Consider the following 27889-nt stretch of genomic DNA (forward strand, 5'->3'; position numbering starts at 1 on the left):
GCGTCATTGTCTCCTCTCTTACCTGCATCCTCGCTACATTTTCCTCCTGTTCCAATGAGGCAATCAAGAGGCAGCGAGCGGCAATCCGCTCCTGCCCGTTGTGGATGTTTCTAAATATACTGCCTTACCTCTACGTAGCTAGAGGTCAATTGAAAAAATCACAATACTGAGGTAAACAATCCCGCAGACTGCTCTGTTGAGATTCTTTCTTGCGTTTCTTCCCGGAAGGAGAACAAAACGATCCGAACGCAGAGAGCCGCGCTGCCGCAACGCAGCACCGTCCACGGCACGGAGCGCTCTGCGGGGCTCCCGCGGGCACCCGAGCGGCACTTCTCGGCTCAGCGCTGAAAGACGCCGATGTGCTCAGCACAGCTCTGCTGCTGCTCTCGGGCACAGAATTAGCCTTGGTACCGCCAAGGAGGAGGTGATGTGTTTAACGCATTGCAGTTTGGGTACGTGTCTGTACCTGCTTCCTTTTGTCTGTAGGGAAGGTAGGCAGCCCCATTCCTCATCTATCGAATGAGAAAAGCTCCCATCTGCCGTCTATACAGAACGAAGGGATATATATATATATATATATATATATGTATCAGCATTAATCTTTGAGATGCTATTACAGTAGAATGCATACATTTTTCATGGCTCAAAATAATTATTTAATGTTCCTCTTGTAGTGATTTATGAGGATAGCATAAAAATATGCAATAAATTGATTAAAATTTAGAAGAGATTTTTTTCCACTCCAGAGAATCTTTTCCACGGGAATTTCAAAATGTTTTTGTTTTTTGGGTTGTTTTATTTTTTCCAAATGAATGGTCAAGCTACAATTTTCTTTATGGTTTTTGAGAACAAATGGGCACTCCTCGTTTCTTCTAAAGGTTAGGGCCTGTAACTGAGTAGCAGAAAGCATTGCGTGTTATTTAGGTCACCAGTCCTAAGCAGAAAAAAAAACCCACGAGGTGCACAAAGGAATATTTCTGGAAACATTTCGTGTAACTTTTGAGGAAACATTGCCATTTCAGGAAAATTCACTGTGGTTTGCAGACAGTTTGGAAAGGCCGGGCTTGACACATCCATGACAATAGCTCAGCTCATTTTGTGACCAGCCCTCCAATGATATCAGACGTTTTTACAGAGGCAGAAAATGTGTCACAGAGAATTTAAGTGGGTTGCCTGAATCTGATCTGCTTAGCATGAGACTTTTACCATAAAGAGCACGCTTGGATCATTATAGGCCTTGGTAAAAATTGAGCGAGGCAGACAGCGTCTGAGTGCTTGCGCCTTGCTGATGGCTACCTTGGATTTGGACAAAGAGGCAGGACGGGCTTGACCCAAGAAAGAAGGCAGATAGAAAGCACATAGACCTCTCCTACTTTGTATGTGCTTCTATACTGATTTGGGTTTTGAAATATATCTTCTCACTGCTCTGCTATAACCAGTCCTCTTCCAACAGAGCTTATGAGGAGTGAGTGAAATCGGTGATTTTTTTACATTATTTTTTTTTTTTTAACTTTTTTCATCTTTTATTTGTTTGATGAAACCACAGGGCGTGGAGAAGTTAGGAGACATTTTATGTTCAAACATGAGGAAACCAACATTCAAAGAATTACCCAGGTCTACAGAGCTCAAGGTTTTATCACAGTCAGCCTTCACAGAACACCCCAGACCAGGACCCTGCCTTTGGGCCCTCTGCCACCCCCGCGGTGTCGTGAGGCCGCTTCTCATCATCCTCCCAGCGTTCCTCATCCCTAAGGATCCTGTTTCCTGTTGCTACGAGGTTAAGCAGCAACTTGATTACAATCAATTCCCCTTTCTTTCATCTTGTAGGTGTCACCATGGTCAAACTGCTCTATTGTCAGCCCATACAGCCTAGCAATCACCGTGTGAAACAAAACGAAATCACCCCATTCATCCCCAAATCGCCATTGCCCCTCCCTTAGGAATGAGGCCTATCTATAAGGCCTATCTATCTGCTCCCGTTAGCATTCTTATCAGCTCCAGATTCTTTGACTATTCAGGAACTCGGTATCGTGCATCACGCGTTTCCTGTTGTTTCCTGTTGTGAATGCATCTGATAAGTCGAAGTACTTGAAGCTTTGTGCTCTTTTTCATTTCCATCACAACGTTCTGGATTTAATTATTTTTCTTTTGTGTTCTTCTAGTGCGTTATCAGGAGGGCAGAAGATAACACGGAAGTGAACAAAGGAATATGAAAAAGAACAGCTATTGCACAAATGTCTTCTTCACGTGGGGGTATGTGAGAGAGCTATGGATGTGATGAAACAGTATGATGCCTCTTTGAAAGGGAGAAATGTCCGATGAACGTATGTGTGCTATTACTCTGCAAATTATCTGCTAGCAGAGCTCAAAAATGCATACAGTGAGCAGCTACTCTATTGTGAGGACATTTTCTATATAGCACTTCCCCGGTTTGAAGCAGTCCTCTTTCTCTCCCATGGCAAAATTAAGTTCCTAAAAGATGGAAAAAGTACCAGGCAAGGCGCCCTGGAAACGTTTTGGTCCAGTTGAAGAGAAGGATTTGTTAAAAATCACCCTGCTGTAGCTCATTTGGGCCTGCTATTGTTCTGTATGGATACAGATTTGTCAGGCAGCTCACCTGGCAGGCACCAAGACTCAAAAAGTTGGAGTATCCATTATAAGTTAGAATGGTGCAAGAGAGCTTTAGAAGGTCTCATGGCATGTATGATGCCACAACGATATATATATATATATATATATTTATTTTTAGGTTTTTTTTCCTGTTGCAGATGTTTTAAGGTGTGTTGCTCTGTACGCTGTGTTCTTATCTTTAAGAGCATATGGTCAGCCGATGTTTGTGAGGCTCCATTGAGTTCACTCATTTTGTGGGTCTGTTCCAATTCATGCTGACTGAAAAGCTGGTTCATAAATTGCAGTGTTGTTATACTCTGCTCTGTGATCAAATGACAAGCATTTTGTTTATTTATTTTTTTCTCTCTACCCCCAAAGATAAGAAGCAACACGGTTAACCAAGCTGTCTCTCTCTGAGGCTAACATTAACATCACTGACCAGCCTGAGTCATGCTCCTGACTCACAGAAATTAGTTTTAGGAAGAGTAAATATAGCCCCTCCTTTCTCTCATCAGTGCTGGTTAATTGTCTTGAATAGAACAAAAAATCGTCCCTTAGTAATGCTACTTCAAAGTCCTTTGGATAAGACAACAGATAATTCAGTTAAGCCTTGGGTTCCTTCAGCAAACATTCTTATTTCTGCCTCTTGGCGATTGTTCAAGATGGTTTTGAAACATTTAAGAGTCATTAGAGCTAATAGCTACCACTCTGAATTTCCTTCAAGGAAGAGTATCAGAAAAATGCACCACCTTATTACCACTACCTTAATCAAGAATTAATCACTCAAGTGAGAAACAATGACTGGGACCTACTTGAATCAATTATTTGCTTTCTTTGTTGACAGATTCAGCTCTGAATCATCTTACCTGCTCTTAAGATACTAACAAAAATCTTCAACCAACCTAAAACTGCATTTTTTAAAATATTAATATGGACCTATCTTACATTCATAGTTTAAAACTGGATTTATACGAGCTTTATAAGCCTTGTTCAAGAATAATTGTGCTTTCATATTTTATGGTATTATAAACTGTATTAAAAGTGTTACATAAAATGTTTGCATTAGTGTATGTATAAGTCTAAGTATCCTCAGAGAATTAGATTATAGGTAATAAAAATAGTAAAGTCTTAACTAGGGCATTGTCTTTAATTATCAGATAATACTGCAGCAATGAATGCAAAGTGTAGTAGGAACAAACTTTTGCAAATAATTTAGTGTTGCTTATAAACCAGAAGAAAATTAAACGAGCGCTTGTGACAACAGCTATATTTCTGTCCTGTATTAGTAGAAAAAATCAATATGATTTTCCCCTGTCTAAGTTTCCTTTTGTCAATTAGATAACATGGCAGCCCTGTAGTGAACCACCAGAGTTTAAGTGTATCGTGTTATGGGCACATCTAGTAGTCGGTTTACTTTAGGTTGCTTTCAGGCTGCAGTGTATTACTCAGTGGTAAAGGCAATTTGGTTTAAGGTAGAGGTGGGTTAAAATATACAAAAGATCTTTTGTACATGTTTGCAGTCCAAAATTTTTGTTCTTTTCAATTCAGACCAGACTCAGTAAAGGTTATACATACTCAGGGCTTACTAAAACTGACACACTTGGGTTACTAAAAAATACTTTGATAACCAAAAGGGGCTCAAAAATTAATCTCCATAATAATAATAAAATATGCGTATGTTTATCTTTTGTATTTAACTCAAAACAACTCGGTTTGATGTTAACCACAACTAAGTCTCTTTCACTGTGGTCATGGCACCTCTTACATTCAAGACCCCAAGCCCCAGCACTGACTATTGGACTGCAAGTTATGCAGAGAGTAGACCACCAGGATACCACAAAGTCCCCAAGGCTGATCTGTCAGACTCTGTTTAGCAGTAAATGTACATATGCCATAAATGTCCTTTATGGCATATATAGCATTCTTTAAAATTCTTAAGGGTTAGCAATAATCCGTTGGTCTAAACCATCTGGGAACTATGATAAGTTGAAAACAATATTATGACTGAACTCTTAATTAATGAGTGTCTGCAGGAGTACTTGCTCCACAGCTAACTGCAAGAGCATGTCTTATGGAACCTGGGCACATGGCTGCAGCTATCTTTCTCCAGCATCTGCTATGGTCTAAGAACAGTAGAGGGTAGGGGGATGATTGAGGTGTTCATGCTTGTTTAGTGTATGTAGGGTGAAATGCAGAGGTGAACCAATCAAGAACTCAATCACATGGTGTAGTTTCCAAAACAGATGAAGTAATTTGGGATCATCTGAAGATCTTTCATTAGGACATTCCTGACCTCTTGTTAAAGTGCTAAACCATGCTCTTTCCCCACCCCCCACCCTTTGTTACTTTGCATTGCTCCCTTTGTCTCTTTTACCTTTAAGTACTCTGTCCTTCACTTTTTCTTCAGTTTAGCTGATATATGGCAAGTTAGCAGCTTCCTCACACTTCCTGACAAGCCAATCCAAACCCGAGAACATCCGGTGGTCCTCATGCCGCAGATGATGAATTTATACAGTTTATACCTTGTTGTAATATTTCTTCCCTTAACATTTGGGTGGGAATTGTTCATCTTCACACATACATCTTAAAAGGACACATCTAGATCTGCACTAGCAACCCTGGGATTCCTTTTACAGTCAACAGTGAGAAGCAGTAACCTCCAGAAGGCAGTATCTTTCATTATAAGATTTATGTTCAGAATATTTCTGCAGTTGCATATACTTTCCTTTTAATTCTGGAGATGAACAAGAGTCAGTAGTTTTAACATCTAACTCTCAGGTTAGCAGTAGGTAAAAGAGATGGACTGCTCTTTCAGGCTGCATGGTTTTATGAACCCTCACAATCTACCAGCCATTACTTTTAAGTGGCCACTGATCTGGACAGCATGTGCTGAGACAAAAGTAGAAAGATACAGCATTAGGCGGGTCAGCTTGTAAAACAATCCACTGTCAGTGATTTTAAATTCATTAAACTTTTGCTAGCAGCTTTTAGTATTTAAAGCACTGAGACTTGAATTGAGGTGAATAGTCCTTACGGGGTAAAGGCCACAATCATAAGTAATGACATAAATGAAGTATGTCTGATTCTTGTAGAGCTGTCTATAACGAAAGGGATGTTCACAGGCTTTCACAACATGGCTGCTGGCTTCAGTTCCACTGAGATGTGAGGTGGTACTTCTGAGTGACCAGTTTATCCTGAACTCCCAAGAGATTGTGAGCTTTGTTGCAAAACAAGTAAGGCATAGGAGGAAACTGTGGGTCCCATAATGAGTGTAGTGCATGGAGTTTCTTAAGATTAGAGTTACAGTGCATGGAGTTTCTTAAGATGAGAGTTACAGTGTGGAAATTCCAGCACCATTACAGCCTGTGTTTTGAATGACACTGGGATGTCAGTGACATTGTAGTGTAAGCTCTGATGTGTCTAATCACTGAATGCTTGTCTGCCTCCCAACTTTATGTGGTTTTATTGAAGTATGTGGTGCCCTGCAGTGAAAAGTTAGCACTCATAAAAAGCATCAAGGATCCCCTTCAAAGGTAGGGTGTGTTTGTATAAGTAAATACAGATATATATACATATATATATGTGTGTGTGTATATATATATACATATATATATATACATATATATGTATGTATGTATGTATATAAGGAACTTGCTTTAAAAGGAATCTGTAGTGTAAAATATGTCTAGCTAATACTCCAAACCAGTATTGTACTTAGGTAAAATAATAACACTTTAAAAATGATTGACCAACAGTAAAATGCCTGTAAATTCTATTAGAAAATCCAGTTTGTTACTTAACATTTAATTGTTTCTTTCCTTGCCGCTCCCTGCCTCAAACATGTTCCCATCCATTTTAATTTGTTCTAGGAAGACAAGCAAAAATGCATCTTAGAAAACTGCTAACAGTGAAAAACAACGGATGCAAAAGCATGAGAAATTTAATCAGATTTAATTAAGAAGTTAAATGTCAAAATACAGATAGTGTCAGTGTAGGTGCTTTATTTTCTGACCCCTCTCTTTTCCTTTTTTCTAAATTAGTTTAGAAAACCTACATGAAACATTAAGTTGGCAGAAAAGTAAAGCTAAGATGCGGTACGTCTCTTAAGTTGCTATTGCCAGAAAATTCAGAAAATGAGCTGCAGTGTTACCAAGGCACTTTTTGTGTGTGTGGGTTTTCATTGTTGATATGACACAAGATAGGTAAGAACACAAATAATTTTTATCTTTCCCTCACATTTTTTTGCTAGTAGTTGAGGGGTAGATGTTTTTAATAGTGTACTACAACAGGTCTGTTTTCTCCTTCAATGTGTTCTGCTTCATTTTGAACATTTTGTTTGTTAGTTTTATGGTTGAGGGTGTTCAAAAGTGAGTAAAAGAATATGAGAGAAGTCAATGAGTATATATCTCATTGCTGTAACAGATGAGGGTTTTTTATTAGTTTGCAAGCTGTAAGTAGAAACGTGTATGTAGATTAAGTTAAACTTCTGCATGCCTTTGCAGGTTTAGAACACAAATTGCCTAAAGGAACTCGTGAAAAGGAAATATACTGCTCGAATTGTATGAGGGAGTTTCTGTATCTCTCTGAGTGTAAGTCCTTGTTTTCCATTTGCAATATTAAAAAGCATTTGCTGGAACTCCAGCCTGTTCCCTTGAAAATTTAAACATGTGCACTTATTTTCTGCTTTAAGGAGACTAAGAATGGGTTTTTTTCTTCATATATTTCAACATTATTGCACTCCTGAAATACATCAAGGAATATCTGATCTGAAGCCTCAAAAGTGTGTGTCATTTTCAGCAGGGTTACAGTAATCAGAAAGTATTCCTATAATAGAAATCACCAGTTTATTTTGTTGTTTGGCCTTTCAGCTTTTACCTGTGGCAGCCATGGGGAAAGGATCAAGTACTGTGCTTGTTCACCCCTTTCAGGAAGTGAAAGGGGGAGGGAGAAAGAAAAGTCAGAGTCTTGGTTCTACACATCCCTACCACTGTGAACATGTTGACTTACTACAGTAGAAAGATATTTATAAACTCCTGAGAGTAAAGAGAAATCACACAGGAATGGATCTCAAACATGAGCCTTTATGTGAATGAATTGTAGGTGTTCATCACAGGCTGGTGCACCCATCTTCTTTTTTCAGGGATGTCTTCAGACATAATCACCCTACAGGAATAAAAAACTAATTGAACACAAACCTAGAAATAATGGATCATATAAACCTAAACATTCACCTACATTCCAATTCCTTTTATCTGTATTTTGAACTGTCAGTGATATAAGGTATAATAAACCAAAATTTATTTAATTTATTATTCATATATTTTTACTGGTTTTTAGGACAGATCTTGCATTTTTATTTCTGGATTTGCATAAATATCAATGGTCAATTTCTTCTTGGCTTTAGTCAAGGAGTTATTTTATTGTTATTGTTTTTAAACATGACTCATGAGGTTTCTCTACACTTCTTATACAATACTTCTTCCTTCCTGATAGTGCCTATTTGTTCTCTATTTTTGAATTGCTTCTCTATTGTTATCTTTAGATTGTGTATGTACATACCATATGTATGTACATATAGTTGAGGACTGCAGGATCTATCTAGTTAATACAACTATTTTAGAATAGTTAAGAGATTTTGCTATTTATTTAATGTCTTTTTTAATACAGGAGAAATAAAATGTAGTTTGTGTTTTCATTATATTATTCTACAGTGTTCCTAGGGTATGATACATGCAATGCACTAAGTATTATTTATCTGATTGCAAAGCCAAAAATAAGTTTAAAATATAATTAGGTTTGCCTGTTGAGGGAGAATTTTCACATTACAAAAATCAAATGCAAGTGGTTGGAGGAAATACTTGTGTAATCTGTGAAGGACATTGAAGGTTCATGTGAATACAGATGAGCTAGAGTTACGTTCATGGACATTTATAAGACAGTGTGATAAATTTTTGTTGTGGCTAAATAGGGGACAGCCTTCTAATAGGCTGTCAGTACAACAACTCTGAGAATAACTGATTCACCAAGTACTAGAAAATACTGGCTTAGTAGATGTATGGATAAAAGGCTTTTCTTGCCAGAATAGTGAGTCAAACTTCTAACAGTCTGAAGGAAACAGCTGGGAGAAAGGTATCCTCCTTTTATTCTTGTCTTCTCTTGTATTTGCTTTCCTTTATAGTTTATATATATCCTAACAATAGGTTTCACATTGCTTTGGGAAGTAAATGATATAGAGAAAGAATACATATATCAACAACGTATAAGAGCAATTTGTTGTTTACATTTTAAAATGCTGATTTCCTTAATAAAGCTTTCAGTCTTTATTTTTAAAAGATAAAATCTAATCTATGAAGATAATTTATCATATTTTATTGCATTACAAGTTTCCTATATTGTTCATTCATTAAATCTCATTTCACAAGATAATAACAGGGATATGTTTTCATGAATATACTTTGATATAATTGCTACTTCCTATTTAATGATAGTAATACCTTGCAATTAAAAAATTTGCTTTAACCATACAAAAGGTTTCTGTGATGTATTATATGCTTTTAGTTTTGTCCACTGAATTGCTGCCAATTCTTAGGTGGAACTACTTGCCTTTCCATCACACACCTTTTTTATGCTTGTTTAATGGACTCATATGTGTTCTTCTGAACTCCGGATATTTGTTGTCAGGCTTGCAGTGTTCAAGACAACTGATTTCTTGGTTGATGTCCCTTGGAAAAGGAGAACGCAGAAGAAAAGATTGTTGCCTCTGAAGAACTGAATGGGAAATTGCCTTTCATAGCCATTGTAAACCTCTGCAGGATAACTTTCAGTGAGTGCTAGGTTGTTTGTGCTATTGGGAAATTGGTAGTAGGGAAAAATAAGAGTTAAAAAAGCATAAAGTTTAAGATCTCAGAAGTGTAGATCTATCTGGGGCATACGAGAGGAACAGACTGCACAGTGCTTCACCTTATCTCCTCTGAAAACTTCCTCTGTTACAGGTCAGAAGTAAAACCAGCCTTATTTGACCACACCAATTGGCTTACGAGTACACATTTATAAATTACTTATTCTTTTACTTGCATCTATTCATATCTGTCATTTTTAGAAGCTGACATGCAGTAACCAACACACATGTGACAGCACAGCTTGAAATCCTAATACCTAAGCCAGCTTCTTAACTAAGTTTTTCTGCCTTTTGTTCTTTTTTTTTTTTTTTTTTTTTACATCAGAATGCTGCATATTACATCCTGACTTTGGTAATGTAAGGCAGGACTTCAGCCAAATGGCCTCTGAGTAAGGCAGAAACATTTTTTATTTTCTAGGGCAATTAATTAGACAACCACACTGTCACTCCCACACTTAAATTAATCTCCATATGTTCAGTTATCATAGGAAAAAATAAATGAAAGAAGAAGCTGAAGGAAAAAACTCACAGACACATCTCTGCAATATTTTTTCAAACACTGAAATTTCTGTCAGCATATTGGAAATTCATAGCCTCATTATTACATGATTAACTAATCAGCACACATCATGTTTTCCACACAAACAATATCTATGTCACTTTTCATCATATATTTAAAATAGAGCAAAAAAAAAAGTCTCCCTCAAGAGATGCCTGTTTTTATTTTACATATAGTTTAGGGCAGTTGCTTTTTGATGGTGAAATACTATTTCTAGTTTAAATAGCCCTTCTCAAGGTATTTGTTTTGTGATATGCTCTCAGATTAATTTTGTTTCTTGTCTCATTTGCTTTCTAATTTGGGGAAAATAACAACAACAAAACAAACACTTTCTCAGCCATTTTATTGAATTGCCTGAGTTCTGATGTGTCTTGTTGAGAACCTTTTTAGATTATTATTATTTTTTTTAGCTCATTATCTTTTCCAATGGGTATCTTTTCTAAGGTTAAGAAAAATAATAAGCACATATGAACCACTGAGGTGCTTTTGACACTTGAAAAGTTAATGTCTTGCAGCTAGTGAAAGGTGGGAATGTATCCTCTAGCAGCTGATGTATTTCTGGCCTGATAAGAGTTTCCTATTTAGCATTCTTATGTTTTAAAACTCATTACAAATGTTCCCAGCCCAAAGCTTCAGCTCTTGCCCCAGCATTTTGGCTGCACAAGGCGCAGGTTGGTAATTTGATGCAGGGGTTTGCACCCTACTGCACAGGCACAAGCCTTTGGTGCTGGGATGCACCCTGGGGTGCTGGGACTCGTCCCTCTTTTACTGCACTGCATGCCAGTTTTTAGGATGCTTACTGCATAGCTTGGGATGTGATAAGGAGCTTTCTTCTGGCTTAAGAAAGGATGAAGAAATCCTTGACTTCAGCTCTTTCTGACCCTATGCTGAAGCTGTTGAACCTCACCAGTACCATCATTCACAGCTCTACAGTACTTCAAAGTGCAGCAGGTACTCAAAGCCCATAGTCTTAGAAAGTTGTTAACCTGTGTGATTTTATGGGCTCAGTAAGCACAACCAAAGGAGGAAAGGATTCAAACCTTTACATAAATGTCTGCTTGAAATGTCCCATCTACACGCTTCCTATCTCTAAAGCTTCATTTTTTGTGTCCTTCCAGTGAGTGATCCATCCATCAAATCTATTGTTCTCCACTTTGGAGACCAGGATGTCACACCGGACAGTGTCAAATGCTTTGTACAAGTCCAGGTAGATGACATCAGTTACTCTTTTTTTATCCATTGCTCCTGTATCCATTGCTGCTCATAAAAGGCCATCAAATTTATCAGGCATGACTGTCCCATGGTGAAGCCATGTTAGTTACCACCAGTCACTCATCTTTTTTTTTATGTGTGCCTTAGTAGGGCCTTCAGAAGGATCTGCTCCATGATCTTGCAATGCACAGAGATGAGACTGAGTGGCTGGTCATTCCCTAGATCTTCTATTTTTGCATCCTTGAAAATGGGGGCTATGTTTTCCATTTTCCAGACAGTGGAATCTTCATCAGACTGCCATGATCTTTCAAATATGATGGATGGTAGCTTGGTAACTTCATCTACCAGTTCCCTCAAAACCTGTGGATGGACCTCATTGAGTTCTTCACTGCTGCTCCCAGCTCCTTGTTGTCCGTCTTAATATTCTTCAGGTTGCTCACAGATGTGTCACTGGTGCCTAGATGAAATAGCAGCAGTGTATAGAAGTCCATCATGGGATGTACAAGGTCTGGCAGCCTCTCGTCACATCCTTGGTGCAGACCCCTGGTAAGCAGAAGACATCTATAGGTAGTGGATCAGGGTGATGAATGGTTGCCTCCATAACCCGCAGAAGACAATCACCCACCACTATCACCAATTGCTTTTTCTTAGTAGTGGTTATTTTGCAGCTGGGAGCTTCCTTACTTGGTTTTGACTACTTCTGTGTTACCAGTTCATTCTTCATCTCAGTCTGCAGGACCATGAAGTGGTTCTGTAGAAGAACCTCAGGCTTTGAGGAAGGCTTCTTTCTCCTGTTAGTCTTTCTCATGGCAAATTTTCATCTCTGCTGGCTTCTCCTCTAACTGGATGTGCTGGTGGGGGAGTTTGGGGCTGTTCCAGATTCCTGAATTCATTGTAACTATTTAACTAGACATCACAAGAATTGTCCTTCTATGTAAGAGCAAATAGGAGTTTAGTGAGAAAATTTCCATGGAAACAATAGTTTAGTGACAATGAGAAATATTTCTCACCACAATGCGCTAAAAATAACTTCACAAATAACTTTACAAAATTGGACAATTTTTTATTGATAGCATAGGAGCCAAAGCCATTGTATTTTTCGTGTAGAGGATTATATGGCTCATTCTGAGTTCTGCATCTCTCTTGAATAGGATATCTATGCATTTGCAATCCTATTTTTTTTAAGCCTTTTCTGAAGTTATATATTCTTATTCAGCTAAATACAGGGATTACAAAGCTGGAAATGAGCTATGCTGGGTGCTCAGTTGTTTGCCACTTCCAAAGTCCTTCTGGTTTTGCTACTTCACAGCCATACTGAGATCAGTTATCTAGGAAAAGAGCAAGGAATGTCTTGGATGTGCACATTCTTTGCCACTGCAGAAGAGTGATGTCTGCTGCCCTTTGTACAATTTTGCAAGAAAGTGAGGTTGGTACGCAGTTTCTCTTCAAAGTGCAACAGAACAGCTAAATTTCTCCTTTGTGTCACTGCACAGTATACGATGCTTGCTCTATCAACAGGCTTATGAAATTCCCCTTGGGATCCCAACTTTATGTTAGCATCTCCAACAGTCATATATGTCTTTGTTGAGTTCGGTCCATCTGTGCACATTTGTAGCTTTATTTTTTTTTTTATTTTTATTTTTTTATTTTATTTTTTTAAAACACAAATATGATAGCATATTTCTATGATGATTTTGATATATATATTTTTTGTAGTTGATTGATACTGGTTGATGTTACATATATATGATTCTATAAATAAAAGTCAGATGCAGACTGCAGCTCTGTTTTATCTGTAATGGTTTTATGATCATACTTTGCTTTCCCATGGTATTTCACTATTTTCATGAACTATAATTTTGGTGGAATTATCTAGATAAGTTTATTTAGCTAACTGAAATATCATAGTCATAGAAGGAGGAGTTTGCTTGTATGAAATGAGGTACAACTGTGAAGATCAGTTGGTCAACAGATTTGTCCAGCAGGGTTTTGTGTTCCTCTGATGGAGCTTGTCTGAAAGACAGACAGAAAGGTTTGGAAAGAAGCTAAAATAAATATGTATGCTTTCTCTTTTTTGACAGCTTAGTTAAGGGGAGATTGTCTGCCTGAGTGGTTTGAAGAGGAAATATTCCTATCTTCTTGCTGACTGCTGGACCCTCAGGGCTTTCAAGATGAATAAGCTTAGAAGTCCTGTATTTAGATCTGCTGCTTATAAAGCAACCTCTGGCTATCCTTGTCTCCTCCTTTGAGTGAATGAAGCTGTATTTTTGAAAAGATCTTGCAGAACTTCATTTGCTCATTCTTATTTCGTACTTCTTTCAAAGAAAGGTTATATTGATATTATGGTGGTGACTAGAGCCGGATCCTACTTTGGCATTGCTGGCTTGTAGGTTTGGTTCCTATAAGAAACACTGGTAGTTGATATATATATATATATACAGTCAGCAATTTGAGTAACTCTCAAATTGAAAAATAGCACTTGGATTCTGTCCAGATGGTGAAGATCTCAACACGGCAGTCAGGAACTGTACCTCCTTATGTTGCATGGCAGTACCCAGGGCAAGGTACATTGTTAGACATTATGATGATGTACAATACAGCCTATGTTTTCTGCTGTCTTCTCTGGCAAGAATCCGTTCCTATATGTCTGTGAATGATTCCCAAGGTGAAATATGTCAGCAAGTTAAGTGCCTCAAGAAATGACCTACAGAAAGTTAAAGAAACTATTACAACTGAAATACATAAACACTTAACCTTGAATGAAACTGGTAGGACTTTGGGGCAGACACACCCATGCTGCATAGCCTCCTCCAGCTATAGGACAGTAAAGCAAATCTAATGCCCCTTGAACATGAAATTCAGTAACAATGTTTTGAGATGTAAAAATGGGACATAAAATAACAAAATAAGAACAGATTTGTCACATTTATTAAAAAAAGAAATACTAAAAACCAGTGTATGCTTCTTCAATGTTTTGTCCAGCTGCATAGTAAGACTTATGTTTAGATCAGTGCCTCTCAGAGATGAATATCTGCAACATATTTATTTGATGATGGGAAAGAAAAATCAAGCTGAAGACTCAGATTCTAAAGAACAAAGTTGAGGAAAAACACTCAAATGAAGGTTTGCCTGAAAGAACAGATTGGAGGGGGAGGATATACTCCTTATTTACAACTTTGAAGCAGAATGAACACAATAGCTGAGATCACTGAGGAGAACCAGTATAGAAGTGAAAAGAAAATGAAACCTGACAAACAGAATTTCTAGGTTAGGTAAGGACAGCATGAAGCCTTGTTTGCCATTCTTCACTGGGTTTTGTGGCTGACAGAATGGATAGGGTCAGGACCCATCTACCTGGAGTGTGGGAAATGCCTTTAGTCTGCTACAGGCCTTAAAACTGAACTTATGCAAACATTTTAGTTAGGCACCTGTGTCTTGATTAGGTGACTATATCACTGTTTTATTTGTTGTGCTGTCCCAAACCTCATGCTCCTGGAATAACCTTTTTATTAAACCAATGGTGAAAGGCTCGTAGATGGGATGCACAAATCTAGTTTCCCTCTATAGGGAGTTAAAACCTGCAGCTTCCTGGTGGAATTCTGAAGGTAACCAACACAGTATTCTGAGTTGGGTTCTTGCAGTCTCTTCTGATGAAAAGCGAGGATAACAACTAATTGTGTGGAAACACAATGTCCAACTAGGTGAGGTAACACCCAGGATGCCAACAGCCTCAGTGGGTACTTGGTCATCCATTGTGACCCATTCTTCTCTGCTTAGACTGTTTCAGCTCTTCAACTCAACAGCATATGAGGCTTTGCTCATCCCAAATTTCCCAGAAGTGGAACTGGCTTTCTTCTGCTATTGTGAGGAGACGAAAAATTAATTGCTACTTGGGACAGGGTAGTTGTTTCTGTGCCGTTGATACAAATAGTTTGCTAGCTGTTTAATTCAGAAGCAGAATGATGCTGAGCGAAATGCAGGCTAATATAAAGGACTGTAAGCTCCATTAACTCTTTGACTTGCTATATACTGCTTGAGTAAGATGGGTCAGACATTTCTAGAGATCTAAGCCTCGTGGCACAAAAAAAAAAAAACAAAACAAAATGCTGCAAAGCTGCTCCAGAGCTGCTAACAGTTGGTTTGTTCATCAGGTGCTGGCAGCATTTAGTGCCTTGAGGTAAACAAAGCTGACAGCATTTCAAACATTGTTATCTATGCAGGCCTAATCAATGCTGCTGCCCTCTCTACTCTGCTTATGTTTTGGCATAAGGATAGAGGAGATGAATCAGTAAAGATTTTAGGCACTGCCATGTCTTACAGGCTTCTAATTTGTTATTTTTACTGTGGTCTACTCCCAGAACACCCACTCCATTTCCCCTGGACTGGATGTGCACTGCGGGCTGCCTGTGTGGCCCGGAGGTGTAGCAGCACTTTCTAGCTCCCTGTAAGAGCTGGGGCAATGTGAGAAGTGTAGGATATTCCACGGTTGTGTGGGAGGTGTCATGTCATGAGCCTTGTAGGAAGTCTCTACGCCATCTCAATCTAGTCAGGAGACTGCTGCGTGAGAAAGCTAGTCATTGGTTACCATCAGTGATAAACATGTAACAGAAATCTGCTGTGTCAGCACCTGAATCTATGAGTGCTGCTCCAAAAGTAATGCCTCCAGTTTTATTAGATTGGCTCATGATATCGGAGTTGGATGGTGGTGGTATGGCAGTAGAGGCTGAACATTCCTGCCAATATTCTGTTACTTGTGGTTGTCGTATGGCAGATGGCAGCAGAGGGGCAGTCTGACAAAATGGTGTCTGACATGGAAGTGCTTATGAAGCAAACTGGATCCCTCCACATGGAAAAAGATTGCATCCACTAACATTTATTGATGCCTGTTGAACATTTATGGAGACCAAACAATGAATGTAAGCACTGTGAGGCTGAAGGTGCTGCATTTCAGCAGGGGGGACAATGACACGAAAGACAAGCCATGTTCCAGATGACTATACACAGCTGTCACACTGTGAATGAACAGCACCTCCATCAGCTCATCCATACAAGTCATTGGACCACAACCAGAGTACAGAGCTGAATATTGACTTCAGTGTGTTGAAAACAATAGCAGCGACATTGGAATGTTGCAGTGTTTGCGCCATGTGGATCATACAGATGCCCACACAAACAGAAAGAATACCTTATATAAGTTTGCTGGCACCTACTTTACTAGTAGGAGGCTGAAGGTGACAGTATCCGTGATCACATCATTACTGGTGACAAGATGTGGTGTCGCCACTACAAGCTGGAGTCAAAACACCAGAACATGGAGTACACTGACGAAAAAGTTCAAGACACAGCCCTCAGTGGGTAAAGTGATGTGCATTGTATTTTGAAATATGAGGGAGGTGATCCTTTTGGATTTCCTGGCACCCAAACAGCCCCTCAATTCTGATCACTGCATCATGATGGTGACTATGCTGAAGGCTCAAAGTTCCAAAGTCAATCTAGAGAATAAAACAACCTTTCTCTTTTAACATGATCATGCCAGGCTCCATACCAGTTTGAAGACCATGGAGCACATTGCCAGTTCTGGCTAGACTGTCCAAACACACCCAATTTGTAGTCCAGATTTGGCATCTTCAGACTTCTGTTTCAGCCAATGAAAGATAGCCGTGAAACAGTTGGTCACCTCCAGTGGTGCACATTTTTACAAATGCAGCATGCAGGCTCTAGTTTCATTGCTGATCACAGCTAATGGTGGTGACTGTGTTGAAGGCTAGTGTTTTGTAGCTGAGAATTTGCTCTATCAGAAAGTGCTATTGTGCTCTGTATCTGTTGTAGATTCCATGGAAGTAAACTGGAGGCATTACTTACAGAGCAATCTATGCATATACTTTTAACCTTCAGTTAAAAGTCAGTAAATGAAATTTTCTTCCTAACCTTAAGCTAGATACTGAGATGGACTGTATTACCATAATCTTTTGGATCAGAACACGCTTTTACAATGTTGAATTGCAGATGACTCTATATGCATTCAGTGTCTCACTTTCTTATCTTCTGTGACATAAATCAGTCTCTGGTCTTTTGAATGCTAGTACTTTGCACTGTAAATCATGACTACTTGATAGACTTACTGTAAAATAGAAACCATCTTTTTTGGGAGTTGGGAATTGGGAAAAAATATTTGATACAAAGCACAAATTGAAAAAAATTACAGTTTCTTTTATTGTACCTTACATGACATAAAAATATATTTGAATATGAGATGATAAGGACAGAAAGCTTCATGAAGGCTCTTGGCTGTTTTGGTGATGTTGTCTTGTACTATTTGCTATTCTTGCTTGCTTTTGATTGCTTTTACTGAATATTGTGTATTCTTAAATTCTTTCATATCTGTCCATGTTATGTTAAGTTTTAGTTTCGCATAAATTATCTCTATGCATTTCCAACTATTTTTTTTTTTTTGACAAAGGATTTTCAGAGTGAAAACTGCAGTGACTTGGGTGGGCCTCATTTCTGCTTGTCAAGTGATATTCCTGGGGATACTCTCAGTTCACTTCAACTGGCATTTCTCTTCAAGTTTTACTGTAACGTTCCTAAAAATGGAGATTCATTCTACATGGAAATTGTCTCTGACCTCTTGTGTTACTACTCTGCCAAGTTCAAAGTACTGTAGATATTTGTCTTTTTTCTCCTTTTATTTATTTCATCAAGTTTTATTTGTTACTAACTCCCCATCACCATATATGGAGTCATTGTTGACTTATTCTATGTATTTTTGTCTTCTGACTAGATTTAGTGGAATGATTGAAAACAGAAAAGTTCTAAGCATGCTTTGTGGGATCCTACAGCAGTATTTCATTTCTGGCAACATGCTGTAGGTATTATCTCAGCTGTGTTGTAAAAATACTTAATATGGATAGGAGGAAAGGAGAAGAGAAAGATGCAAATCTCGCTTTCCCTTACATGGTTGTAGAAGACAGACCAAGGACATGGAGGGAGCAAAACAAATACAAGTATTTTACAGCTTCTGAAAAAGGTTTTGGTAAGACCACAGGGTAGCTGTCAGTTTGCCCATCCTGGAACAGAGTTGTTGGAAAATAATGGAAAAGAAGTAGGAAAAAAGTTCACTGTTAGGTCTGGGTAAATGGATATCATACCTGTCAAAAAATGGCCCAGTAAACTTCCATTCTCCCCTTACTGCTGTAGCGCTGTATCTCATTTACCTGAGCAGCAGAATGCCTCCATGAGAAACCTTCAAAGCACCACAGAAGGTTGAAGCTGGAGTTTCTGGTTTGCTCTTCCATGCTTTGGAAAATAAAAATAAAAATAAATGAAGAGTGGTTCCAAGCATGAAGATCTTCCAGAGGTCAGCTATGGACAACGCAGAACATAAGAAGTGTTTACAAAGAAGAAAGCGTGAACAAAACCTGGGTAGGTTAGCGAAGGTGCAGTGAGGTTGTGGGTCTTAAATAAAGGCTTGAAAGCAAAAAGGGTTGCTTGGCTGACAATGTGTGGAAGGCTTCCTAACCTAGGAAATGATAAAGAATGTTAAAGTTGAAAGAGGCAGAAAGGAAAGAGAAATGAAGAAAGAGGTCAAAGGTGAGTGTAGAGACACAATCACTTCAAGGTTTACAGTTCTGTTAGATCTTTATTTTTTTCAGAATCTCCACCTCTTCAGTTACCTAAATTAGTAGTGGCTTTCTTTCTTTCTGAAATATACTATGTGCTAAACATTAATTAAATCATTTAAAGTCACTAGGCAGTGCCAATTTGACTCCCTTTCCCCCTCTTCTAATAGCGGAAAAGAACTTAAAAATACTTTTTTTCCCATCTGTTCATGAAGCCAAAATGAACAAGATTGAGATCTGAGACTTGCTACTTAGCACCTGAATAGCACCTCCCTTTTAGCTGGAAAAAAATACACTGATCTTAGGCTTGGCTTGGCAGGTTTTACATTTTCATTAAATATTGATAGTCAAACATCATCTTTGTTTACACTGCATGCTGCTCCCTCTAGGTCTTAAACGAGGTGGGTTTTTTTGCACACAGTGTTGGAGTTAGGAGTTCATAACAGCTTTATTTATTGATGTGTGATGAAAGCTTATCAGCGTGTATTTGAATGATACAGATATATTCAGATACTGTGAATGATGTTTAAAATCCATATTTTTTGTGATATCAGATTTCTGACCTTAGTAAATGCTTTCAATTAAATCAGATGTAGTCTGATGTGATATGGTATAGTTGGTACACCTGGGGGACTGGATGCCATGCAGAGAGAACTAAACAGCCTTGAGCAGCGGGTCCAGAACCTCGGTTCATCAAATACAAGTGCAAAGTCTTGCACCTGGGTCATGGCAACTCCTGATTTCAGTACAAGCTGGTGAATGTAAGGATGGAGCACAGTCCTGCTGAAAAAGTCTCGGGGGTACTGGCAGACGGCAAGCTGGACATGAATCAACAATATACATTCACAGCTCAGAAAGCCAGGGCTGCATGAAAAGAAGTGTGGTCAGCAGGGTGAGGGAGGTGATCCCACCCCTCTGCTCTGCACTGGTGAGACCTCACCTGGAATAAATCATCCAGACTTAGAGTCCTCAGTACAGGAGAGACATGGACCTGTTGGAGCACATCCAGAGAAGGTCCACAGTAAAGATCCAAGAGATTAAACAGCTCCCCTACAAGGACAGGCTGAGAGAGCTGGGGCTGCTCAGCCTGAAGAAGGAAAGGCACTGGGGAGATCTGATAGAGGCCTTTCAGTAACTAAAGGGAGACTATAAGAAAGGAGGGGAAAGACTCTTGAGCAGGATCTGTTGGGACAGGACAAGGCGAAATAATTTCAAAATAAAAGAGGAGACTGAGATTGGATATAAGGAAGAAGTTTTTTACAATAAGGGAGTTGAAGCACCGGCACAGGTTGCCCAGAGAGGTGGTGAGTACCCTCTCCTAGGAGACATTCAAGGTCAGGCTGGACAGGGCTCTGAGCAATCTGGCCTACTTGTAGGTGTCCCTGTTCATTGCAGGGAAGTTGGACCAGATGGCCTTTAAATGTCCCTTCCAACTCAAATGATTCTATGAATTCATGATTCTGACAAATAATCTGTGTAATCACCATGTTAGTTCTGGTCAAGCGTGTGAAGAGCAAACAGGGATATCAACATTTGAAATTGATTTAATCTGCCATCTTGTTTTGGTTGTACTGAATTTGTTTTCTGGTGACACTTTTTCTGGTGATTTAAATGTAAAATAACTGCTTGTGTGCATACTCCTTTATATTGATTTTCCTGTTTTCAGTAAATCAGTGCCTTTTGTTTCATCTCAAGGTTCAGGAGAGGCAGAATGAATACTGAGATCAAACAGCTGTCTAGAACAAAAATGTTGAAATATTGTGAAGATCAGCAAGACCTTCCTTGCGCATTTGCATTCCCAAACCAGGCCTAGATCCTTTCTCGTAGTCATTACAACAGGGTGAGCAACCCACTACTGCTGCTGTCTATTGCACAAGGCATGGCAGCTGTTACTGTAATGCCTGGGTCAGATCTTGCTGGGTACAGTAGAAAGTGAGGAGCTGTCACTTACTTTCCCACACTTCTTCTAATGAAAGAACAAGAGAGAGAATTAAATCAGCACTTCTTCTGTTGTCAGTGATTTCAGAACTTGTGGGAACGGAAACAATGAAATCTGCCAAATCAGCAGTTCAACAAGTGAAGGTTGTGCAGCAATGAAGTCTGCGTGTTGCTGCATCAGCCAACTGCATGCAGAGTGTGTGAGAGTGTACAACTACACTGCAGATATCTGCTACGACTTAAGATGGCACCCAAAAAGTGTGACAGACAGTGCATGGTGACTTCACCCTGCTCTTATTAGGAGTCAGCTGCTCAGAGCTCTTCCTGCTTCCACTCTTGCCTATGGTAATTCCAGCTCTCCAAGTGCCACCTGCAGTACCAACCACTTCTATCCTACATCACTGCTATACTGCACACGCTCACCTCTTACCTATGAAAAGCAGACATCATCCATTTACTGAAAGGAAACTGATTGCATCAGATGTGGTCTGAAGTTAAAGAGAACCATTCCGATGCTGTAGCCATAGTGCCTTGATCACTCTGCTATTTGGATGGCACGCAGACTGAGGAGGCTGTCTGCTCTCTGCATGCTGCTGGACTGGATTCACAGCAGGATCCCTGTGCTGGTGTTGATGGCCCCCTGAACCAACTCAAGACATTTCAGGTGCATCAAGCATGGCATTGCTAACTGGTTGGGGGGGGGGGGAGGGAGGATAATTGTTCTGCTACACTGTACTAGTCCAACCTCACCATGAGTACTGTGTGCAGTTTTCATCACCACTGTACAAATAGGACACAAAACTGTTAGGGAGTTAGCTCCACAGGGGAGCTACAAAGATGGTGACAGGTCTAGAGAAGCAGCTTCAGGTCCTTTAGTTAGTGCAGAGAATTAGAGCTGAGGGGAGGCCTCATGGCGGCTGCAGCTCCTCACAGGGAGTGGAGGGGCAGCGCTGAGCTCTGCTCTGTGTTGACAGCGATAGGGCCTGAGGGAACGGCATGGAGCTGTGTAAGGGATTGATTAGGTTGGGGGTTAGGGAAATGTTCTTCACCGGAGGGTGGTAGACATGGAGCAGGCTCCACAGGGCAGTGGGTACAGACCTGAGCTGCTGGAGTTCAAGAAGCACCTGGACAACACTCAGACATATGACTTGATTTTTGGGTAATCCTGTTTGGAGCCAGGAGTTGGGCTCAGTGATCCTTTTAAGTCCCTTCCAACTTGGGATATTCTGTAATTCTATGATTCTAAGAGGGTAGAAACACAACTGTGCCCGAGACAGAGAGATCAGCAAGCCTGATGGGGTATTGGAATTTATCAAAGGAGACTGATTTTCCCCTTCATAGAGATACTGGAGTTCAACTAGAAGTTACTGGCTCCAGGCAGAAATTGGTCAGATTAAAATGGATGGTCTAGATTACTGTTGGGAATGTATTTGTTTTGCGGGCAGAGTCCGTGTAATAATCTTCTTATAACTAGCTGTAAAGAATAAATAGACATCAGCATAATTTAAAGAAAATAAAACTAAGGCACAAACTGGAAAAGCAGCCCTAAAGTCTGTAGAGCTATTGTGATGTAAATTGGCATAGGTTAGCAGTGAATCAGAAGCAATTTGTAAATACCATTCCCAAAGAAAAGAAGGCATATGGAATATTATTATCTCAAACAAAGTGTAAAGGTGAGTTACTATCTCCAGCTCGTTATGTTTATCGTGGTAATGACTGCCTATGGAGTGAGGCAATTTCATAATTTTCCATGAGTGAGTTTTTCCATTGTGCCTTTTATGCCTATACATAAAAATCCAGGGTGTTACAAGGCGCTGTAAGAGGCCTCCGTGCAGCCTCCCACCAGGCCAGGCTGAGCCTCACCCATGCTGCCCTCACTGCTGGGGGCACGTGGGGACAGAGTGTGCCTCCTGCCTCCGGTCAGAGGGTGTGTTCTGATCGTGGCAGGGCCCTACCTGCTCAGCTGTGCTGGGAAACAGACCTGAGAAATGCAGGGAAAGGAGGAGGTAGCCTGAGCGAAGCCTAGGTTTGCTGTGCCAGGAAAAATGGGCAATAAATGAATTAACCTTCAGAAAAGGCACAGAAACCCAGGCACCCAGACAAAGAGGGAATTGATTGTCGGGTCAGTCTTTCCACTGGACTAAGTAAGTGACACAGTTAATGCTCTGCAGAGCACTAGCATTATTTCCACTTGGTGTGTGGTGAGCTCAGGGGGAGATGGAAGGGCAGGATCAGACCTGGGGTACACACTAAGCACATCTGTAGTCCATTTGTGACTGCTTTGTTTGCTGATTCGTCTTCGGTGCTGGATTCTACTAACTAAGACTTCTTGTTTTGTTTTTGTTTAGCACTTATATCTTGTGCCTGTTTCCTAAGTTCACGACTTCGTGGTCAGCCAGCCCTCCCTGACCACTTGTCACATACAGACTCAGCTTGCCTGAAATGTCAGACGGTAGCACTCGCACCTCTGTATTGTCAGGGTAGGAATCCTCCTGAAAATGGTTTCAGGATTGATGCAGTTCTACCTTCTTTTCAGCTGAGTGAAAAAAAAAAATAAAATACACAAAAAACTGCTTTTTGGTGCCAGTTTTAATTATGAGTTAAACCATTTTTCTGTGTGTGCAGGTGAATTGTGGCACCCTGACTGCAGCGAGATATGCAAATTGACATAGAAATCTGGCTTGACTGTTGCTTTTCAACGATGCAAAAGTGATTGATTAAGCTGGATTTACAGTGCTTCGTATGCCAAATTTAATAAAGATAGGTTTGGTAAAAGCAAATAGATCAAAACTGGTAGCCAGAACATGTCCTTCTGTGTTTATCCCAGGGATCAGAATGCTGTGATCACTTGCACATTTCCCTGCTCTCAGAGTTGCATCCTAAGCTATGTATTGTGATGGCAAGGGGAATTTTGGCTACTGTGTGCATTGCTGAAGAGATTATATCACGTTTAGACTTCAGAGAAAAGAATGGTCAGAAAGAAGTGATGGAGTCAAGAGAATAAGGACACTGTAGTTATAGCTGTTACATTTCACTGACATAAGCTATTTCTAATTGATCTATACTGGAGGAACATCGCTCTCTCAGCTGACGTGATTTACATGTCATTATAAAAGCTATGAGGAAAGAAATGAGACTTGATCAAATACAAAATAGTGGGCTTGAGCAGCCTCTTAATGTCCAATATGCCTTTGTCCACAGCAGTATGCAATAAGTCATGTTTAACCTAAGACAGCTTCTTGATTTTAATGAGATATGTGATCTCTAACATCAGCCATAAATTCAGGGGTTATGGGCCTTCCAGGGCAGAATGGAGGAGGGAGGAGGAAACTGAGTTTGTGTGTGTGTGGAACACCATGAAAAAAAGACCACACTGCATGTTGATAAGCAACAATATGTGAAACAGGGAATGAAGAAGCTTTAATAGCTTGTTTTTTTTGTTTGTTTGTTTTGGTTTTTTTTGGTTTTTTTTGGTGCTGAACACTAGTTTTGGAGAAAATAGGGAAAAAACACACACTGACTGAGAATACATTTTGCAGATGTGTGAACTCTTTTCTGCAAACTGCTGTTTGATCAGTTTTGACCGCACCTTTCCTGTCTTCTAAAAAAAGCTAAAAATATAAACGAGGACTTGTGGTTAGAAATTGACAGCACTTACTTTGTTGCATGGTTACGGGCTGTAAGTGTATAATATCTGTTAGGGCATATGGATTTATGTTCTTATCGACTCCAAATGCTTTGTGAGCTTGTTTCTATGTATAGATCCAGAAACAGTTGTGTAGATCAACAGAGACATAAACAACAACCAGTGTTTTAATAAATGACTACTGATTTCGGACAGAAAGAAAAATGACTGGAGTAATAACAAATACAGTTTTATATGCCTTATATGAGAGTAATGTTTGCATATTACTGTCCGTTCATTGGAGGTTTAATTGAATTTGGCCCTGTGCTTTTAAGTGGAAATGGGGATGAAATATATCTTAGCTTTGCAATATAAATTGTGTAGAACTGCCAATGAATATTGTCAGTATTCTGGAGCTTATTTTTTTGGGAAGTGTTACTTTGTTTTTTGTGCATACCTGCACTTTTAGGCAGTAAGTGTGAATAGCTGCTTACATCATTTCACTACCTGAAAATAAAGCAAGCACCTTCACAGTAATGGCTGAAAGACTAACATTGGAAACAGAAATTAGGCTCTTGATATGCAGTGTAGGCTGAGTTCTCAATACTGAAATTTGTGTTCTTGTAAGCAGAATGAAATAAAATAAATAATATAGAAATATACCTGAATGACCTAGATGAGGTTCTCAAGTTACTGAGGAACCTAAGATTTCTGACATTAGTGCTCTGCAGTCAGGTTACTTGTTAAGATAATATCTTGTGAGGGAGCTTCAGATCCCTGCTCACTATATCACAAGGGTAAAAATAATGTAATATTGAGAAAGTTTCTTGGAAACAGGTGATCTTTCAAATGTGCTGTTGATTTAGAAATAAGTGGGACAGGAGCTGGAATGGAAGTGGACAGGACAAAATGTCACAGTCTGTTGTGGAAATCCTTAGTATTCACACATTGTCCTTACAGTCATTGAAGCCATTAACAACTATTTTGGTTGCTCTCAGAAGCCTGAACTAACATGGTGATTACACAGATTACTTATCAGAATCATGAATTCATAGAATCATTTGAGTTGGAAGGGACATTTAAAGGCCATCTGGTCCAACTTCCCTGCAACGAACAGGGACACCTACAAGTAGGCCAGATTGCTCAGAGCCCTGTCCAGCCTGACCTTGAATGTCTCCAAGGAGAGGGTACTCACCACCTCTCTGGGCAACCTGTGCCAGTGCTTCACCTCCCTTATTGTAAAAAACTTCTTCCTTATATCCAATCTCAGTCTCCTCTTTTATTTTGAAATTATTTCGCCTTGTCCTGTCCCAACAGATCCTGCTCAAGAGTCTTTCCCCTCCTTTCTTATAGCCCCCCTTTAAATACTGAAAGGCCTCTATCAGATCTCCCCAGTGCCTTTCCTTCTCCAGGCTGAGCAGCCCCAGCTCTCTCAGCCTGTCCTTGTAGGGGAGCTGTTTCATCCCTTGGTGAAGTAGTTTGAGTTTGTATGTAACTGAACTTGTCTTTCAGAATTATACTTCCACAATGACTTAGATTTATGAGGGTTTAGGCTGCACAAAGTCTCACTAGATTATCATTATTCACTTGCTAGCAGAGAAAACTGCTGATTTCTTACCCGACTGTCCTGACATTTTCAATTGCACATCTAATAGAGCTGAGATGAAGGCATCCAATCAACCCATTTTAGGAGGGACCAACAATATGGCACTTTGATAGAACTATTATTTCATTCTTACTGTGGACCAGCACAGGAAATGGCATGTACAACCTCTTTCTGTCAGAATAAAAGCTTATTTTTGCAGGAGGGTCTTACACTGTGCCAACTTGCATAATACTGACTGTAATGGAAACAGACTGATTTATTGAGAAATTCTCATTTGAAAAATAAGGTCTTTTTGCAGAATTCTGTACTGCTCCTAAATCTCTTGGGAAGAAAATGCAGGCCTACCAATGGCAAAAAATATTATGCTAATTTTGCAAAGTATCAACATAGATATTGCTAAAATAAGCTGTAAAAGATGGGATAATGACAAAACAATACATTAGATGGTGAAATTAAAGCCAGATGCTTGCTTCATTAAAAACAATTCGTATTTCATCATCATCTATACATTTATCAGCACTGTGACTGAATTGGCATGTAATTTGCTCCTGAAAGTAATCTTGTGTAGTCTTTCAGTCTTCAGAAACCATTAAAACTAATTAGCAACAAAAGTCTAGAGATCAAAGGTAGGCTGCCCAATGTCTGGACATAGACTTTCAAACTTATAGGCATAGTAATCTCAGATAAAAATCTCAATGTGTCCCTGCAGTTGTATTCTATGACAAGCACTAGGTCTGCAGTGATTAGATTTGTAACTGAAGGTTTATTGTGGTTTTATTTCTCCTGACAAAAAGATAAAAAATCAATGACTTCAATAGATATTACATATCAAAGTCCAGTAAAAGTATATATATATATATATACATATACATATATTTGTATATATATATATCTATATTCAAAAAGTGGCAAGATTTTGTGTGTGTGTGTGTTTGTGTTGTTTTGAAGGCACTCCAGATACTCCTTACAGAAAATGGGCACGTTAAGAAAAGTTTGTTTGCTGAATCGCACTCTAGCAAATGTAAGCATGTACATTTCATGTCAATAGAATGTGCAGTATTAATGAGAATCAAAACATTTGGTAGACAGGACTTATCAGAAAGGGAGGTTACAGGCTGCAAAATACCAGTAAAGTAAGCTCACAGTTTTTATGTCCGCACCATATGGTCTATGTATAAACACAGTAGTTCCATGCTTGTCTTATTCTTATCCAGCATGCTCTTCCTCTTAGTCTAATCTTCCCTTCCTTGTTTACTTTTTCTGTTATTATCATTAGCATTGGTGATGGAGTCGACAGGCATGAGCACCAGAATTTCACATAAATCTTCAATTCACATTATTGATTTTCTTTCTTTTTTTTCTTCTTTTTTCTTTTCAGTGGTTGACATCTTGAGCTGTTCAGATGTGCCTGCTACCTTTAAACATGCAAACAGAAATTCTTCGAGCCCAATTAATATCTGTTTTCTTTGGAACTGAGCCAAAAAGGAATGTGACCACTCATGCTTAAAGTCCGGAGGAACAAAGAAATGCTGTGATAGGTTATCACTTGGCTGGGTTACCGTGAGTGATTAGGTGTTAAGTGGTCAACAGGAAAGGTCAATAAACTGTTCTCTGATCAAAACCGTAACTGCAGGGAATAGCTGGACACTGATTTTGCCATATTGGTTTTTTTTTTTTTTTTTTTTTTTTTTTTTCTATCACTTCTAGTTTGGTTAATTGTATCTGTTGATAGCCAATGAAACAATAAAATCCTATTGCTGATGCAGTGATCTTCTTCCTTTCCCTCGCCTAAGGACAGTATTTACTAGCTCCATCCTAGCAT

At 39.3% G+C, this 27889-nt stretch overlaps 1 protein-coding gene and 1 long non-coding RNA gene across 6 annotated transcripts in view; one reads left to right on the forward strand and one right to left on the reverse strand.

Annotated features, from left to right (window-relative positions):
- Nucleotides 1-395, reverse strand: part of ATP2B1 (ATPase plasma membrane Ca2+ transporting 1) — a 58766-nt gene extending 58371 nt beyond the window's left edge. For both annotated transcript variants that reach the window (XM_072352614.1, XM_072352643.1), the window contains exon 1: nucleotides 129-395. The gene's annotated coding sequence lies outside the window, so the exon portion shown is untranslated. The remainder of the gene's footprint in view (nucleotides 1-128) is intronic.
- On the forward strand, nucleotides 322-27630 carry LOC140260362 (uncharacterized). 4 transcript variants are annotated; one of them, XR_011905528.1, is made up of 3 exons: nucleotides 322-452; nucleotides 2163-2253; nucleotides 27446-27630. It is a non-coding gene; the product is annotated as an uncharacterized lncRNA (long non-coding RNA). The 4 variants fall into 4 exon arrangements; XR_011905529.1 differs by lacking the exon at nucleotides 27446-27630 and adding an exon at nucleotides 9292-9787; XR_011905531.1 differs by lacking the exon at nucleotides 27446-27630 and adding an exon at nucleotides 7113-7810.
- Nucleotides 27631-27889: the final 259 nt, after the last annotated feature.

This window comes from Excalfactoria chinensis, chromosome 1, assembly GCF_039878825.1.
Source record: "Excalfactoria chinensis isolate bCotChi1 chromosome 1, bCotChi1.hap2, whole genome shotgun sequence".
NCBI lineage: Eukaryota > Metazoa > Chordata > Aves > Galliformes > Phasianidae > Excalfactoria > Excalfactoria chinensis.